The following is a 17,441-nucleotide window of genomic DNA, read 5'->3' on the forward strand; positions in this document are numbered from 1 at the left end:
TAAATACATTTCATTGGAGACAACCAAGGGATGGAACACCATGCCCAATTTAGAATTATTTTTTTTACTGTACTGTGTTTCATGACAACAACCAAGGTCAATGATTAAGGAATAAACTGTATGTATAAAGAATTCAGGAATATTCAAAGACATTACAATACATTACAGTAACATTACAATAAATATATCCTATATAAACTGAAAAAATTTAACAAAACAAGTGGAAGGGAAATAAGATAGAAGTGTGCCCGAGTGTACCCTCAAGCAAGAGAACTAACCCAAGACAGTGGAAGGCCATGGTACAGAGGTTATGGCACTATCCAAGACTATAAAACAATGGTTTGATTTTGGAGTGTCCTTCTCCTAGAAGAGCTGCTTACCATAAATAAAATCAATTCTACCCTTACCAAGAGGAAAGTGGCTACTGAAAAATGACATTGCAGTACAGTAGTTAACCCCTTGAGAGAAGTAGAATTGTTTGGTAATATGACAAATTTGTAGATAATTTGTATTTTTCCTAACTATACAAACCTTAGCTATTTAATAGGGGCGTTATTAATTTCGGCGTAGCTGAAATGACGAGCCATTAGAATTTTAACGATAGGGAGGGTAGCTTGCAACCCCCCCCCCCCCACACACACACACCTGTGCTTAAGCTCACTTTGCTTGGAGGTAGGACTTCAAGGGGGATAGGGCTGGCGGGCAAGTTTGATTAAATAGCTAAGGTTTGTATAGTTAGGAAAAATACAAATTATCTACGAATTTGTCATTTGTTCCGTAACTGACATACAAACCACGCTATTTAATAGGGGTGACTCACCCATTAGGAAGGGTGGAAAGTCCTAGCCAGTACTGGCTTTTGGCTTTGCCCGGGGACTCACTATTTGAGTGTGTCAGCACTCAACAATAAGGAGTCCCTGCACCTCGTTAGAACCTTGCTACGCAAGGACTACGGCCTGCGCAAGCTGTGTGTGAAGGTATAATAAAGTGACTCGTCCTAGGAAGTTGACCTGTAGTCCTTTAGATGGAAACTTAAGGCTAGGACTCTCCCAATACCACCTCGTCAGGGTATGGGGACGTGACAGTATTAGCTTAATACTAGGAACACAAGGAAACATGGTTTACCTGCAGTGGTTTGAGGTCAACTGTGCAGAGAACCCAGGATGCTGCTTTCCCCCAAGAGAGGGGAAGATGAAGAAAAGAATAAGGGCCAGACAAACCTTTTCATTCATACAGACTAAGACTGGGTAACAATGCCCTCAACCTTCTGCTACTTGTCCACTAAGGAGCCTGAGGTTTTAAACCAGCTGTTGTGCAGCCACCACAGGGCCTATAGAGAACGTATAGAGCCTCCTGTGGGTCACGTCTTGCAGGTAGTTCGCTGTGAAGGTCGTCTGACGCTTCCACACCCCAGCCTGAAGAACCTGCGTCACTGAGAAATTCTTCTTGAAGGCCAGGGACGTAGCTACGGCCCTGACATCATGTGCTCTAGGGCGACGTGACGGAGGAGGGTCTGGATTCAGGGACAGATGGATCACCCTGCGAATCCATGCCGTGATGGTGTTCTTGGTGACCCCCCTCTTAGTCCTCCCAGTGCTAACAAACAATGCTTGCACCTGAAGACGGACTGCAGCCGTTCTTTTGAGATATAGCCTCAGACTCCTTACTGGGCACAGTAGGAGATGGTCATCTGTTACAGAACGAAGACTCAAAATCTGGAAGGAGTCGAACCGAGGGTCCGGCACTCCAGGGATTCTGAGTCTTAGCAATAAACTCAGGGACGAATTTGAACGTTACCTCCCGCCATCCCCTTGATTGGGCGATGTCATATGAGAGACCATGAAGTTCACTGACTCGCTTGGCCGATGCCAAACCTAGTAGGAACACAGTCTTCCAAGTTAGGTGGCGATCTGAAGCCTGGCGTAATGGTTCATAGGGAGGTCTCTTAAGAGACCTGAAAACTCGAACCACGTTCCATGGAGGAGGTCTCACTTCCAACTGAGAGCAGGTAAGTTCAAAACTTCGTAAGAGTAGGGAAAGTTCCAGTGAGGAAGAAATGTCCATTCCTTTGAGCCTGAAGGCTAGACTTAAGGCTAAGCGATAGCCTTTCACCGCCGAGACTGAAAGGCGCCTTTCTTCCCGCAAATACACGAGGAACTCCGCTATTGTTGGAATAGTGGCATCGAGTGGAGAGATACCCCTTCCACGACACCAACCACAGAAGACTTTCCACTTTGCCTGGTAGACAGACGCGGATGATTTTCGCAGATGTCCAGACATCCTAATCGCAACTTGTTGCGAAAATCCTCTCTCAGCGAGGAGATGCTGGATAGTCTCCAGGCGTGAAGTCGTAGCGAAGCTACGGCTTTGTGGAAGATGTTGGCATGTGGTTGTCTAAGTAGATCGTGTTGTGGAGGGAGTTCTCTCGGAAGTTCCGTTAGGAGTTGCAAAAAGTCCGGAAACCATTCCGCGTGATGCCATAGAGGAGCTATGAGGGTCACTGAAACATTGACCGATATTCTGGTCTTGTTGAGCACCCTCCTCATCAGACAGAACGGGGAAAAGGCGTACACGTTGATGTTGTCCCACCGTTGTTGGAAGGCATCTTGCCAGAGTGCCTTGGGATCCTGGACTGGGGAGCAGTATAGTGGAAGCTTGAAGTTCAACGCTGTCGCGAACAGATCCACAGTTGGGGAACCCCACAAAGTAAGGACTTTGTTGGCTACTAGATGATCCAAAGACCACTCGGTACTCACTATCTGAGACGCTCTGCTCAGATTGTCGGAGAGCACATTCCTCTTGCCTGGAATGAAACGTGCTGATAGTGGAATCGAGTGGACTTCGGTCCATTTCAATATCTCTACTGCAAGATGGGATAGCTGCTTCGAAAAGGTACCTCCTTGCTTGTTGATGTAAGCCACTACTGTGGTGTTGTCGCTCATCACCACCACAGAGTGACCCGCCAGGTATTGTTGAAACTGCTGAAAGGCCAAGAAAACGGCCTTCATCTGTAAAAGATTTATATGGAGGCACTTTTCTGATTCTGACCACAGGCCTGAGGTCCTGTGGTGTAGAACGTGGGCTCCCCACCAATTTTTTGAGGCGTCCGAAAACAGCATCAAATCCGGGGGGAGGACGAGAAGATCCACTCCTCTTCGTAGGTTCTCGTCTGCCACCCACCACTGGAGGCCCGTCCGTTCCGCAGGTCCCATAGGGATCATGACATCCGGGGAATCGTAACCTTGATTCCACCGGGACTTAAGTCGCCACTGGAGGGATCTCATTCTGAAGCGACAGTTGGGAACTAGAGGAGCCAAAGATGAGAGGTGATCGAGAAGACGTAACCACGATTGGGCTGGAAGCTCTTCTCGTCTGAGAAAAGGGCTTGCGACCTTCCTCAGCCTTGCTATCCTGTCATCTGATGGGAAGGCTTTGTGGAGATTGGTGTCTATAATCATTCCTAGGTATACCAGTCTTTGAGTGGGAAGCAGAAAGGACTTCTCGAGATTTACCATGATCCCCAGATCCTGGCAAAGTCCCAGAAGTTTGTCTCGGTGTTGAAGAAGGGATGACTCCGAGTCTGCTAGGATCAGCCAGTCATCCAGATAACGGAGGAGACGGATGCCGATCCTGTGTGCCCACGACGACATTAGGGTGAACACTCTGGTGAAAACCTGAGGTGCTGTGGAGAGACCGAAACACAGCACCTTGAACTGGTATTCCTTGTTGTCTAGGCTGAATCTTAAGTACTTCCTTGAAGACGGATGGATTAGGACCTGGAAGTACGCGTCCTTCAGATCCAGTGTACACATGAAGTCTTGAGGTCTCACTGCAAGTCTGACCGTGTCTGCGGTCTCCATGCTGAACGGAGTTTGCTTGACAAACTTGTTCAGAGCCGAGAGGTCGATGACTGGTCTCCAGCCTCCAGACGCTTTCTTTACAAGAATGAGTCGACTGAACAAGTCTGGGGACCTGTCGAGGACCTCCTGGAGAGCGCCCTTCTTCAAAATGGTCTGGACTTCTGCCCGAAGGGCCTGCCCCCTTGCTGATCCCATGGCAAGGGGGCTCAATGACACTGGATTCGTCGTCAGGGGAGGTAGAGGAGGTAGAGATGTTGTGAACGGGACGCGATATCCCTGACTGATTACGGAAATTGTCCAGGAATCGGCCCCGAGTTGCTGCCACCCGTCTGCGCAAGTTTGAAGGCATCCCCCCACTGGTGGACATGCAGGGAGACTGCCAATCCTAGCGTTTGCGGCCTCGGATGCTCCCTCTAGGATTCCTCCCTCCCCTGGAGGGCTTTTTGCCTTTCCTGTCCTTAACAGGAAAAGGCTTAAACACCACTGTCTTCGCTGCCGTTGTCGGTTTCGTGGTCTTGGTAGGACGGGGCTGCTGGGGTGCTGGAGGCTTATAGGGCTTGGATGTCAAAGCCCTATGTAGGAGGGAGTCTTGGTGGGACTTCCTTCACCTCTCAGCAGCATGCTCTACGTCCTTGGGCTCAAACAGGTTCGTTCCCATCACGGAAGAATGTCTGAGCCTGCTTATCTCTGTGCTAGGGACCTTCTGATGGAACCTCTCAGACACCGCATCCCGACGTTTCAGGATGGTCTTTGCTCACAAGTTCGAGACTTGGTGGGCCAGAAACTCGATCGTGCGAGTGCCTGAGAGTAGAAAGGTCTCCATATCTTTCCTGGTACGTTCTTTGAATAAATCCTCCGAATGTATCAGGATACCTAAGGTCCCTAACCAGATATCCAGCCATGAAGTGGCCTGCATGGCACACTTCGCAACCTTCTCCTGATTACGGATCTCAGTCGCCGAGAATGAGACCTGCCGGTTGGAGTCTCTCTCAAGAGGGACTCCCCTGGTAAGCTCTTCCAAAGAATGGTGAAGGGGAAGAGCTAAACAAGGCTCCTCTACAATCTCTAAGTACCTGCTCTGCTGCACACGAGGTGGGAGAAGCTTGTTGCTGGCACTGGATCGGCTGGAGGAGGCTAGCTCAGAGAGCTGGACTGCTATCTTGTCCCTGGTACTCTTAACCCCCTGAGCCAGGGCAAAGCTGCACTGGCCTCAGAGGGTTTTTGAGTCCCAAATACCCAGTCCAAGACCGTGTCTTTGCCCTCTCAAGGAGGAATCTCTGGGTCAGCAAACCCATGGAGAGTCCTCATAAGGGTCAGAACATACCAAAAGTCATATTCTGACTCCTGCAGCTCTCCTCCGGATGGACTAGCAGCGAAGTCTCCTGTCCCCAAAGGCTCTTCTTGGGGAGACTCGCGGACGTTCTCCGTGTGACTGGCTGGCTCCATTCTAAGTCTTGACGAGGACTTCGGTACTGTCTTGGAGTCCTTCGACTCCCTCCTGAGAGGGATGCAGGACTCCAACAACGACGGAGGTAGGCTCTTCTCCGCCCCTACCCGAGAAGACTTTTCAGCGCGAGGTGGGTTTTCCCTCATTGGTGGGATGGGGGAACGTCTCACTACACGTGACTCCCCTGAGGACGGGTAATCCTCGTCCGAAGGGGAGGGAGAAAAAGTCTGGGGGGGAGGGGTTCTGCCTCGAAGGCTTACGAGGAGACAGCTTAGTCCTTGGAGAAGTCACCGCATCCGAAACTCCTCTTTTTCTCTTCATGGGAGTAGACGCAGCCAAGGATTTGTGGCCCAATTCAGAGAGAACAGGCTTGACAGCCTGCGTGACGGCTCTGATCAGCGCCCCAAACCAGGCTGCTAGCTGATGGCTGCGCTGTCAGACACTCCCTCTGGAGGGACAGGGATCGACCGATCCCTGGGAGGAGCTTCCATAGGGGGGTTCGCCTGAAAAGAAAAAGAAGACAGAAGAAATGTCCCTGGACCTTTCTGGAACCTTCCCCCCTTCCGGCGAGCACGCTGTTCTGCGCTTGCAAGGGGGGGGGGAGGGAAATGCTGCGCTGGCGACCTTGCCGCGCGTTGTCCTGCAGCCTCGCGCGTGGGAGAATATTGACGATCGCTCTGGGGAATACCTGGGGTCGCGCACGGGAGACTGCTGGCGCACGCATGTGCAGGAGACCGCTGGCGCACGCATGTGCGGGAGACCGCTGGCGCACGCATGTGCGGGAGACTGATGGCGCGCGCGAGGGCGATTGCGAGGGGGCGCGTGGGCGAGCGATGGCGCGTAGGAGCGTGCGGAGGAGACACCGCAGAGTGCGCAGGAGGCTGTTTGCGCGCGAGGGTGAATGTTCGCGCTTGCTGTGGGAGATGGGCGTGGGCGCGTGTAGGTGAATGCACTCGATTGCGCACTGGCGAGGGATGGCGCGCAGGCAATAGCAGACGGCGTGTTGGCAAGCGCTGGCGAGTAGGGGAAGTCCTAAAGTTCCCAACCGCACCCAGATCCGAAGATCGTGGGCGAGCAGGAGATCGTTGGCGCGCAGGAAAGCACTGGCGCGTTGGTGAGTGCTGGCGAGCAGGAGCGCTGGCCCGCATGGCGTACAGTAGGTTGAAGGCGCGCAGTGGCGCACTGGCAAGCAGGTGAGCGCTGGCACGCAGGTAAGCACTGGCGCGCTATCGAGAACGTTGGCGCGCATGCTTGGCATGGCGCGTAAGGGACGTATGCCCTAATTGGGGCGTACGGCCTTGTTGCCCCGAAGGGACCAGTGCCTGTTTTTTAAAAACAGGTTTGCTTGGCGCATAAAGCGCATCAGCTGCCAGGAACGGCAACGGCAGGTCAGCAGGTCTGTCGGGTGGAAGGTCGCCGTGCCCTTTCTAAAGACGACCTTCCACCGAAGAGGATCGCGAACAATCCACAGAGAGGTCCAGGGTCGTAGCAGGAACAGTTAGAGGTCAATGACGAGGCTCCTCTGCGGCGGACTGCAACGACGACGATGAACCGAAGAGGCGCCTCCTCACCGACTTATAAGGTGAAGGAAGGCCTCTCCGGCAAAGAGGAAGGCGAGCCTTACGACGTATACGCCCTCTGGGGGCCGTTGGGTCAGCAAGCTGACCTTCAGCAGTCCTCCGAAGAGGAGTCTCTGTGAGTGAACTCCCCGAGGGAGAGAATCACCGGCAGCAGAGACTGTTGGACTTAGTTTCTCCCTCGTAGGTTGAACAGGAACGGGAGAAACTAAGCCCCTAGCTACTGCGGGTTGAGAAGTTGCAGAGGTATTAGGAGATACCGCATTGGATACCTCTGACACCACAACGTCGACAATAGACAGAGGATCAACCTCTGCAAAAGTCGGCGATTGCTTGACAGCGGCACTCAATCGGATGATGTCAATCAAGGCTTCCTTGGAGGGCGAACCCTCGAGCCCCAAGGAAGACCAAAGCTGGAATAAATCAGTTACATTAACATTTAAATCCTCCCCCGGGGGAAGAGGTGGAGCTGCCTCGCTAGGGGAGGCAACGCCATCTCTCGAACCCCGAGATCAGGAAACAGAACCGCGGTCTACGCTACCACTCGACCGTCTCTCGAAAGAAACTGATCGAGTGGGAGCTTCGGAGGAGGGGCAACGGAAGAAGAGTCCTTGGGATTTTCTCCTTTCAAAGAAATCTTCGAAGGAGAAATATCCCGCCTGGACTTCTTCTTCCGTCGCCGAGAAAACCTCTCCCACTGGGATGTAGACCACTCCCTGCACTCACCACACTTATTACTCCTATCACACTGTTGGCCCCTACAGTAAGGACAAAGGGTGTGAGGGTCTGTCTCGACCGTCAACATAAATGTACCACAAGGGTGGTTGGGTAATCCAGGATATTTGCACATGTTCGCAGAGGCCAACTTCACACTCAAACCTGTAGGAGAGAAAGCAAAAAGACATTAATAGCTGTCAGAGAGGCGAGGGTGAGAGCGGACACGTCCGACTACCACCCGAGCCAAGAGCAAAGTGGGCTCAAGCACAGGTGTATGTGAGGGGGGGGGGAGCAAGCTACCCTCCCTAGCAGTGGGGTAGTAAACCCTCGTTAAAATTCTAATGGCTCGTCCTTACAGCTACGCCGTAAGTAATAACGCCCCTATCAAATAGCATGGTTTGTATGTCAGTTACGGAACAACTCAGTGTTGTCAGGTGCATTTGGACAGAGGAGAATATGTAAAGAATAGGGCAGACTATTCAGTGTATGTGTAAGCAAAGGGAAAAATGAACCATAACCAGAGAGAAGGATCCAATGTATTACTATCTGGCCAGTAAAGGGACCCCAAAACTCTCTAGCGGTAGTATCTCAACGGGTGGCTAGTGCCCTGGCCAACCTACTACCTGGAATGTGTTTTTTCTGGTTTAATCAATACCTTTGCTACTCAGTACAAAACTTTAGATATTTAGATTATATTCACACTCATGTGTGTACTAATATGTTTGAAATATCATTAACCTTACATTTTAAGTTTGTTAACTGGAGTCACTTCATGTGCGAGTGTTGAGAGAATCTTATCTATGTTTGGCTTGGTACAATCTAAACTCGGAAACAAACTGGGTATAGAGAAGGCTGGGAATTTTTTTTTTTAACAGAGTTTTGAACAGAGTACAATTTTGATGAGGCAGACTAGATTTTTTGTTTGATATCAATCACCAGATAGTATTTATTTTTGTAAATTTTTTGTTTGATTCATATTCTAATTTTGTTTATACATACACTACCTCTTTTTCATTAAGAACAATAAAATGTTTACCTAAATATCAGAAGTTTATCACTAGTATCATGTTCCATAACTTATACCCTGTGTGGTTTTTTTAATACAAATATGTTATAAGATATGACTTTCATTATATATACTAGTAGGTTAAACATTATGTTGAGTACCAAAGAATTAATATCACAAAAAAGGTGTGTAGGAAGGATGAAAACCTAAAGAAAATAAAAAAACAATAAAAAATAAAAACTTTTAACAAACCATGATTTTAAGACCTGGTTTAAACCTTGACTTAAAACATTTGGTTAAAATGGCCAACCCTGGATTATTGTACAAATGGTGTTACAAAACCTTCCAAAACAAACACTGTAACAAAATTGAATATTGTATGGATACCATAGCTAAAATACTATTCCTGATGAATTAGAAATGTTTCAACTTCACAATATAATTTCAACACCAAATAAGCATAAACATACTGTACAGTACATTAATTCAGCATATACTAAACTGCAGTTACAGTGTGGATGAACATCACTACAACAGCTACTATACAAATCTAATAAGGCTTTGAGTAAAGCATGTGTATTCTAGTGTCAGCTACTTGAGTACGGTATACAATATCTGTACTTAGTATCGTTATCTTTAATAATCTTATCACTTGCATCATAATGTTCTCCTCATAGTAATGAATTTCCCTCCTACTTGTTTCAAATGGAGTTCAGGTAAGCAATTTTAGATAACAAAAGTCATAAATTGTTTGTGATTTTGTTCAGCTAGTTGTGTGCACAACACACAAACACAAAAAGAAAAAAAAAAGAGAGAGAGAGAGAGAGAGAGAGAGAGAGAGAGAGAGAGAGAGAGAGAGAGAGAGAGAGAGAGAGAGAGAGAGAGAGAGAGAGTGTGTGTGTGTGTGTGTGTGTGTGTGTGTGTGTGTGTGTGTGTGTGTGTGTTAATCAAGGGCCACATTTATCAGAGGACATGAAAGGAATAATGAAAATAAGAGTGGTTCTCCAATTAATAAAATTCTTGCAGGTAACACAGAAGAATTTTGTGGTACAGTACTAGTGATAGAATTGCAGGATTAATTATCATTCTAAACAAGTAAAACGGAAGAACATTCCATCCTTTTCATCAACAACATACCATACAACAGAAGAAATAGAAACTTTTGTGAGGTGGAGATATCCATGAAAAACATAAGAATCAATTTACAGTTGTTTTGGGTGATTTCAATGCTGAAGTAGGACAAAAGAGAAGAAAAGCGAATAAGCAGTATGTAAATTTGGAGTAGCCACAAGGAATAACAGAGGAGACATTCTTGTCAAATTTTCTGAAAGAAACAATCTCCAAATTATCAAGACCTCTTTTAGCGAAAAGTAACATAGAAAATGGACATGGAGAAGACCAAATGGAGAAATAAACTATGAAATAATTTAATTTTCAATTATAAAGTTTAGTTTAAGAAATGAAGAGTAATTCAACAAAATTTTTATTGGAATCACAAGAGATTGGTGATAAAGTTCCTTAACAAGATCAAGGAATACTATCAGAAAAAAGGCTAATAAAAAAATAATTGCAAATGAGGATAAAATCCAAGAGATAAAATACAATTAGCAGAACTACCCAAACAATAAAAAAAAAAAAATAGAAACCCAAGACATTTGTAAACAATCAGATCGAAGTTGAGGAAACGCTAAAGAACGGAAGAAACATTGAATTGATGAAAAGCAGACTTGGAACAGGATGCCAACAGATATTTGCAATTAAGGATGAAAATATTACCACAGCATTATCAACAAATGAGATTACGTTATAAAAATGTTATACAATAGTGATATAAGAAATAACTTTGCCAACAGAAATAACAAAACACCTGAGCCGGTACCAAACGTAATGGTAGAAGTAAATAAAGCATTAAAAAGGCATAAAAAGAGGTGAAACAGCAGGAGAAAATGGCCTAAAAGTTGATTCAACAATAGATGGAGGAGATTTCATAGTAGTAAAACACGCTGAACTTTACAAAAAAAAAAAGTCTGCAAGAATTTTATCCTTATACTAATACAAAAGGGAAATACAAAAGACCTTAAAAATTACTACCACACAAATTTAATATTAGAAGTATATAAAATATTTACTAAGATCATGTTAGCCAAAACAGATAGACAGCTAGTCTCTAATCAAACAAAAGAGAGCAGGCAGGCTTTAGAAGTGGGTATTCAAAAACTGACCATATCCATGCAATTAACCAGCTAGTGTAAAAAAACAACAGAGTATGCCAAACCACAAAGTGTGGCATTTTTAGACTATGAAAAAGTTTTTCATTCTGTCAAAACTTCAGCAGTAATGAAAACCCTTCCAAAACAAGGAATAGAGGAATCTTATGTTAAAACATTGAAAGATATCTACTGTTTACAGGAACTGCAGCAATGCTAACGCCACATAAAGATAGTGGGAAAATTCCCATCGAGTTAGAAAGGAAGACCCATCTCTCCTAAATTATTCACAGCTTGCCAAGAAGTTGTTAAAAAACTTAGATTGGGAACATTTAGGAAATAACATTAATGGGGAATACCTTAACAACTCAAGACTTGCAGATGACACAGTTCTATTTAGTGAATCGGGGGGGGGGGGGGGGGAATAGCAAAGATGATAGAATATTTGAATAGCGAAGGCAGAAATGTAGGACTAAAAATTAATGAGTAAAACTAAGGTAATGTTCAACAAACATGCAGAGCCCACAAATAGGGGTTATGGACAAACCTCTAAGGACAGACGGTAAGTGTTTCCCAAGGACACGAGACCGAAATTAAAAGGAAAAGCATGGGATGGAGAGACCTTTTGATAAACAAAATGAGATTCTGAAAATTGAAATGTCACTTTCTCTAACGAGAAAAGTATTCATTGAGATGGTCATACCAGTATTAACTTATGCATCAGTGAATTGGAGCCTTACTAAAGCCTTAGAACATTAGCTAGTTACAAATTGAAGAGCAAGGTTATGAATAATCATGGAAATAGCACGAAAGATATAGAAAAGGCTCGCCACACAATTTATACACGTAGCGCAGAACACCGAACCACAGCAGAGCAAAATCCAATAAATGCATAAAATACTGTAGTGTTAATTGGACATATTTACCCATAAATACTCTCAATTAGGTAAGGGGGTTTGCAGTATGATGGCTACATACTACAGATACTTAGAAAATGGGAAGGAAAATTCCCATTTTCTATGGGAACTGAAGGAATGGTCGTATGATATTCAAACACTCCCCAGAGAGTTCCATGTCCCCATTTATTGGTGGTAGTTTTGGCCAGCAACAAACGTATCGTATAATAAATACACGATACTGTACATTAATTTATAACGAAACTAATTCCCACTACGAGAAACGGAAGAGTGCTAGCTGGTATAGCATTTTTCCTTGTATGACTAATGGGGGTTAGGGCATAACAACTTATGTATCAATCAATTAAAATGTGAACATTTCATTGTCTGGGGGATAATAATACACATTAATCTATCAAAATTTAAACAATTTCACTGTCATGGTCATTGTTTACTTTTGGGAGACTTTGTGGGTTTCTGTGCACTCATTCCTTGTATTCACATTTGCCAGTTGTTTATGTATGACAATCATTACCTGGCTTTTTTAACCAATTAAGAGCTTCAAAATATTTATGCACAAATTCCATCCATTTCAGTTCCAGTATAACTAGTCAGTAGTAGTATCCAAAAGAGTAGTACTTAGTAGTAGGTTGGCCAGAGCACAAGCCACCCATTGAGATACTACCTCTAGTGTTATTGGGTCCTTTGACTGGCCAGATAGTACTAGACTGAATTCCTCTCTCTGGTTACAGCTCATTTGGTCTCTGCCTACGCATACCCAGAACAATCTGACCTATACTTTCCCCATTCTCCTCAGTCCTCACACCTGACAACACTAAGAATACTAAACTATTCCTCTTTACCCAAGGGGTTAACAACAGCAATGAAATTGTTCAGTGGCTACTTTCCTCTTGGTAAGGGTAGAAGAAACTCTTCAGCTATGGTAAGCAGCTCTTCTAGGAGAAGGTCACTTCAAAATTAAACCATTAACCAAATTATAACAAATGACGTACCAGTAAGTGGGATTCTACCATAAATTAACTAAAATATTTTGTTAATTTCCTTGTTATTTTCTTGGGCTGCTATTGTTGCCACTTTTAAATCACTAGTTTCAATTCTATACCACCTAAAAATCCAATTCCCACCAGGGGAACCCCCCTTTCAGTCCTGGTATTTAAACAGGTGGTAATCATAAAATAATATTTTTGAAAAATATAGCATTATAACACAATAAAAGAAGTAAAATAGCAGAAAAAAATTGGGCCCACTTACCCAAGAGTCTACCACAATTTTATCTCATTGACAATATTCACTTGTGAGTGAAGCAAGCCACGGAGGAGCAAATCTCGTCAGAAAGACGTGATATGAATCCTATATAATTACATGGTCCATATATTTTGTCAACTAGTTATCTTGTGTTTAATAGGCATTTCTGACTATTACTATTGCTGCAAATCACTAGTTTTTGGCATTTCCCCAACACAAAAATCCCAGATTCCCACCTAGATCATGTAAAATTGTTATTATATAGGGGGTAGGAAAACTCTTGAGCGGGTGGTTTGCCCCTCTACTCATGGTCAAAAATGGATAAAACAAAATAATTAGTTCATGTAGCCTATTTGATTTGAAATTAAAGGGTAAATAAATGATACTTTAATTTTTAGCAAAATACATTAACCATATACTTCTTCCACTCGCTTTTGAGTGCTTTATGCATTTCCTACCATGATTATTTAGGAAAACCACTGTTCAGTTTTTGGACCCCCTTATTTAAAGACAATTATGGGGGACTCCAGTGAGAAACTGCGATTTTTGGGGTAAGGAAATGCTAAAAACAAGTGATTTGCAGCAAAAATAATGGTCAAAAATGCAAATTACACACAAAAACAGTAGGAAAATTATAGTTCATGTAAGTGGATGAAAAAATCAAAATTTAACAACTCTCTATTTCACTTCCCGTCCTTCTGATGGTTTTTGCTCTGCCATGGCTTGCTTCACTCGCAAATAAACAATCTCACTGCTCCTATGTTCTGGCAAGCGATACATGGATGTGCTGTGCACACCAACCCCATGGGTCACTACTTTTGGGGATATTTTTTACTTTCACATGAGCAACAATAGCTATAAACTGGAGAGTTTTAATAATAACCCATTGCTGTCATAGATGAAATTACATCAAATTTCAAAATAGATTGATTTTTTGATGCTCGTAAATGGTTAAAAAAGCCATGTAATGAATACATCATACAAATAAACAGAATAGCTCGCAAAAGCAAGTGCAAACAAAGCATGCACAATAACTCCCCACCAGTCTCCCAAATGTAAACGATGCACTTAGAGTGAGAGATAAACTTCACGTTTTCATAGACCAATACGTAAGTTATTATATCCCAGCCCCTATAAATCATTGAGAAAAAATATCAACATAGCCAGTGCTCGTCCATTTCTTATAGCAAATTTCAGTTTCACTAGTAATTAAAGTATCATATTTCAACCAATTTTGAAATAGACTGTACTTCCCTCTTGGAGACATCTTTATGTAATAATAGTGATAACAATAATGTTTATAGAACAAAAAAATATTTACAGGCAAAAGATTTACATAAAAGTGTCAGTCCAAGCCCATGTGGAGCAGAGCTCTTCAGGCAATAATACAACTAAAATAATATCATCAACTAAGAACAAAAAATAAGTAAAAATTGATATACATATAAAAAATGTTGTATACATTTTGTATAAGTATATATATATGCACATAGATACATATAAATGAGATTCTAAGCCTAAAAACAAATGGAAATGTATATTTATATAAAGAAGAATGGTATATGAAACTAATGGTATATACACTGAAAATTGTAGACATTACGCAAAGATTCAGTGAAAGAATTAGGTTTACAAACAGAATATCCTAAACAATGAAACTAATGCTTAAATTAGGGTTAGGTAGGAAAGTATAAATATTTATTAACGCAGCTTTAGTACCCAGATAACAAGAGATTTGCATATGATTTCTTAAAAGATTGAACGCTAAACAATGCCTTTAGATAATCGGGCAGAGTATTCCAAAGTTTAATACCTTGATATAGATATAATTGCTCGCACCTATTAATACATACAAAAGGAAGAGTTAAGTTTGAATTTCTTGTTCCATATGGATGAACCGATTGTTCCTGAATTATTTTTTGTCTTAAATCTGGAAATTTTTTTAATATGAGTGTTTGGAACATCATATTCATTAAGGAGAACTTATAAGTGTCGTCCAGTTTCAATATCGAGAGCGACCGGAAGAGTGGTGATGTATGAGCTAAGTAATCACTGGAGCTTATGATTCTTACCAGTAAATTTTTAATTACAGTTAACGGTTGCAAGACGTTTCTACTACTACTAACCCACGCCATAATGCAGTAACTTAGGTGAGGAGATACTAATGAGTGATACAATTGATTGATCATATATGAAGGGAAATACTCTTTTAATATATATAGGCTATGATACCTAGTAGTCTTGTGGAACACCATCTAGGAACTTGTGCATAATTATTTGGAAGCTCATAACTGGTTAAAAAAGCCAGGAAATAGTGATCATGAAAAAGAAAAAAAATAACAGCTGGCAAATGCAAACATCATACACAGTGACTCGTAACTCGTCTCCGAAAAGTAATTAACAGAAATTAAGAAATAGACTTCACATTTTAATCGACCAATACTTATGTTACTACGGCCCAGCCAACATTAAACGTACAGAGAAAAAAGCCAAACTAGACAGCTCTCGTCCACTTCTTGTAGCAAATTCCAGTTTTACTAGTAATTAAAGTATCATATGTTAATCAACTAAAGGATGATATATTTACCAATAAGAGTACTATATCCTATTCCCAATCAAAACATATTGGACCTCAAAATTCAGTGAGATTAACCTACTGTACTATTATTATTATTGTTATTATTATTACTAGCCAAGCTACAACCCTAGTTGGAAAAGCAAGATGCTATAAGCCCAAGGGCTCCAATAGGGAAAATAGCCCAGCGAGGAAAGGAAATAAATAAATGAGAACAAATTAACAACAAATCATTCTACAAACAGTAACATCGTCAAAACAGATATGTCATATATAAACTATAAAGACTCATGTCAGCCTGGTCAAAATAAAAACATTTGCTGCAAGTTTGAACTTTTGAGGTTCTACTGATTCAACTCCCTGATTAGGAAGATCATTCCACAACTTGGTCACAGCTGGAATAAAACTTCTAGAATACTGTTAAATATTGAGCCTCATGATGGAGAAGGCCTGGCTATTAGAATTAACTGCCTGCCTAGTATTATTGTGGTCAATACTAAAGGACTAAAGGCATTTACCAGTATTTTACAATTAAATACCTAGAGTTCCGAATATCTCATGTTAAGCTTTTTAAATTAGACACGTGAAAGTAGACCAAAATATGCTGCTTTCACTCAATGGGAGAAAGTAAACCCTTGCAATTGATGCCGTGCATTGCTGTGCCCAAAATTGGATCTGGTCAAAGTTAGGCCTAACCGAAACCATATTTGCTTCTATTTCCCCTCGAAATGTGTGAAACAAGGCCCTAAAGAAAATGACATAATTAAACTTACTATACATCGAAGATAAATACCGGTGGCGATGGACCAATGCTAATTTGTTTCATCCTTTTTCGTTCGCTGAAGTTATGGGGTAGGCTGTAGACCCAGATACATAGTGTAAGGTATTCCCGCCATTACTATTTTTAAATGGTTTATACAACCTCACAGACTGTACTCAGTGTTTTCAGTGTCGATTCTAGGCATACGAAACCTCGCATAGGATCACCAACGCGTAACACTTCGGTTAACATCACAACGTACTCCACTTAGACGAAAAATTGTTTTCACGCAACGCCATTATTATCAACCAATGACCCTACGGCCTCAAAACTCGGAGCACTACTTTCGTATATTTTCATGAGAGCTTTCGTAATTTAGTCATTATTTCTATTTTATATATTAATTATATAATATATTTTCTCTCTCGTAAGGTATAAGCTAAATAGAAATTAATTTTATTTCATACGAAAGTTCGAATAGTATTCATATTTTGCCATTACGAGTCTTATGTCATGATTACTTAAGGTTTATTATTATCGCTACTGAAGTTTCTCGTGCGGAGGGATACATATACTATGGAACCCCAGATGTTAGCTTCTTTCATAGATCACTTACAAGTGCAGTTTTATTGCATTTGAAAGTGGCAACGCAGTTAGGAATATAGAAATACTAGGTGACATTTAGTTGTGATATAAAATATCTCCTAGGCTAGATGTAAAATTTCGGTATTATTTTCTGTATATATGGAAAATTCAGTATCATATCGCTCACTACAGCCAGAGAAAGCCTAAACATTGTACTAGATTTTGAAATGCAGACGTCTTTTTTATCAATTGCCTTTAGATAAAATATATGGCTTAGATCTTGATATTTCAGAATGCTTGCAAATTATCATTGCAGACATTTGCAAAGGAAATTAGCAGTGAGAGAAAATATGCGCACACAAGATATAGATATCGAAGTTCCGGATATATCGTCTTGAGAACGGACGGACCGTCGGACGTTATATAATACAGACTAGGCTGCATGGAAAGGAAGTATCAGTCTATCAGATCGAATGACGATTCGTTGTATATAAATTAGGCAGAGAAAATTTTAATGCGGACGTCCTTCGACCCTTTGTTTTATA

The 17,441-nt window shown here is 42.4% G+C and overlaps 1 protein-coding gene across 1 annotated transcript in view; it reads right to left on the reverse strand.

Moving 5' to 3' along the window:
* wapl (wings apart-like) overlaps nt 1–16,652 on the reverse strand; it is a 103,405-nt gene extending 86,753 nt beyond the window's left edge. Inside the window, 1 exon segment of the mRNA XM_068355025.1 lies at nt 16,325–16,652. The gene's annotated coding sequence lies outside the window, so the exon portion shown is untranslated.
* Nucleotides 16,653–17,441: the final 789 nt, after the last annotated feature.

Source organism: Palaemon carinicauda, chromosome 31 (assembly GCF_036898095.1).
Source record: "Palaemon carinicauda isolate YSFRI2023 chromosome 31, ASM3689809v2, whole genome shotgun sequence".
NCBI classification, from domain to species: Eukaryota; Metazoa; Arthropoda; class Malacostraca; order Decapoda; family Palaemonidae; genus Palaemon; species Palaemon carinicauda.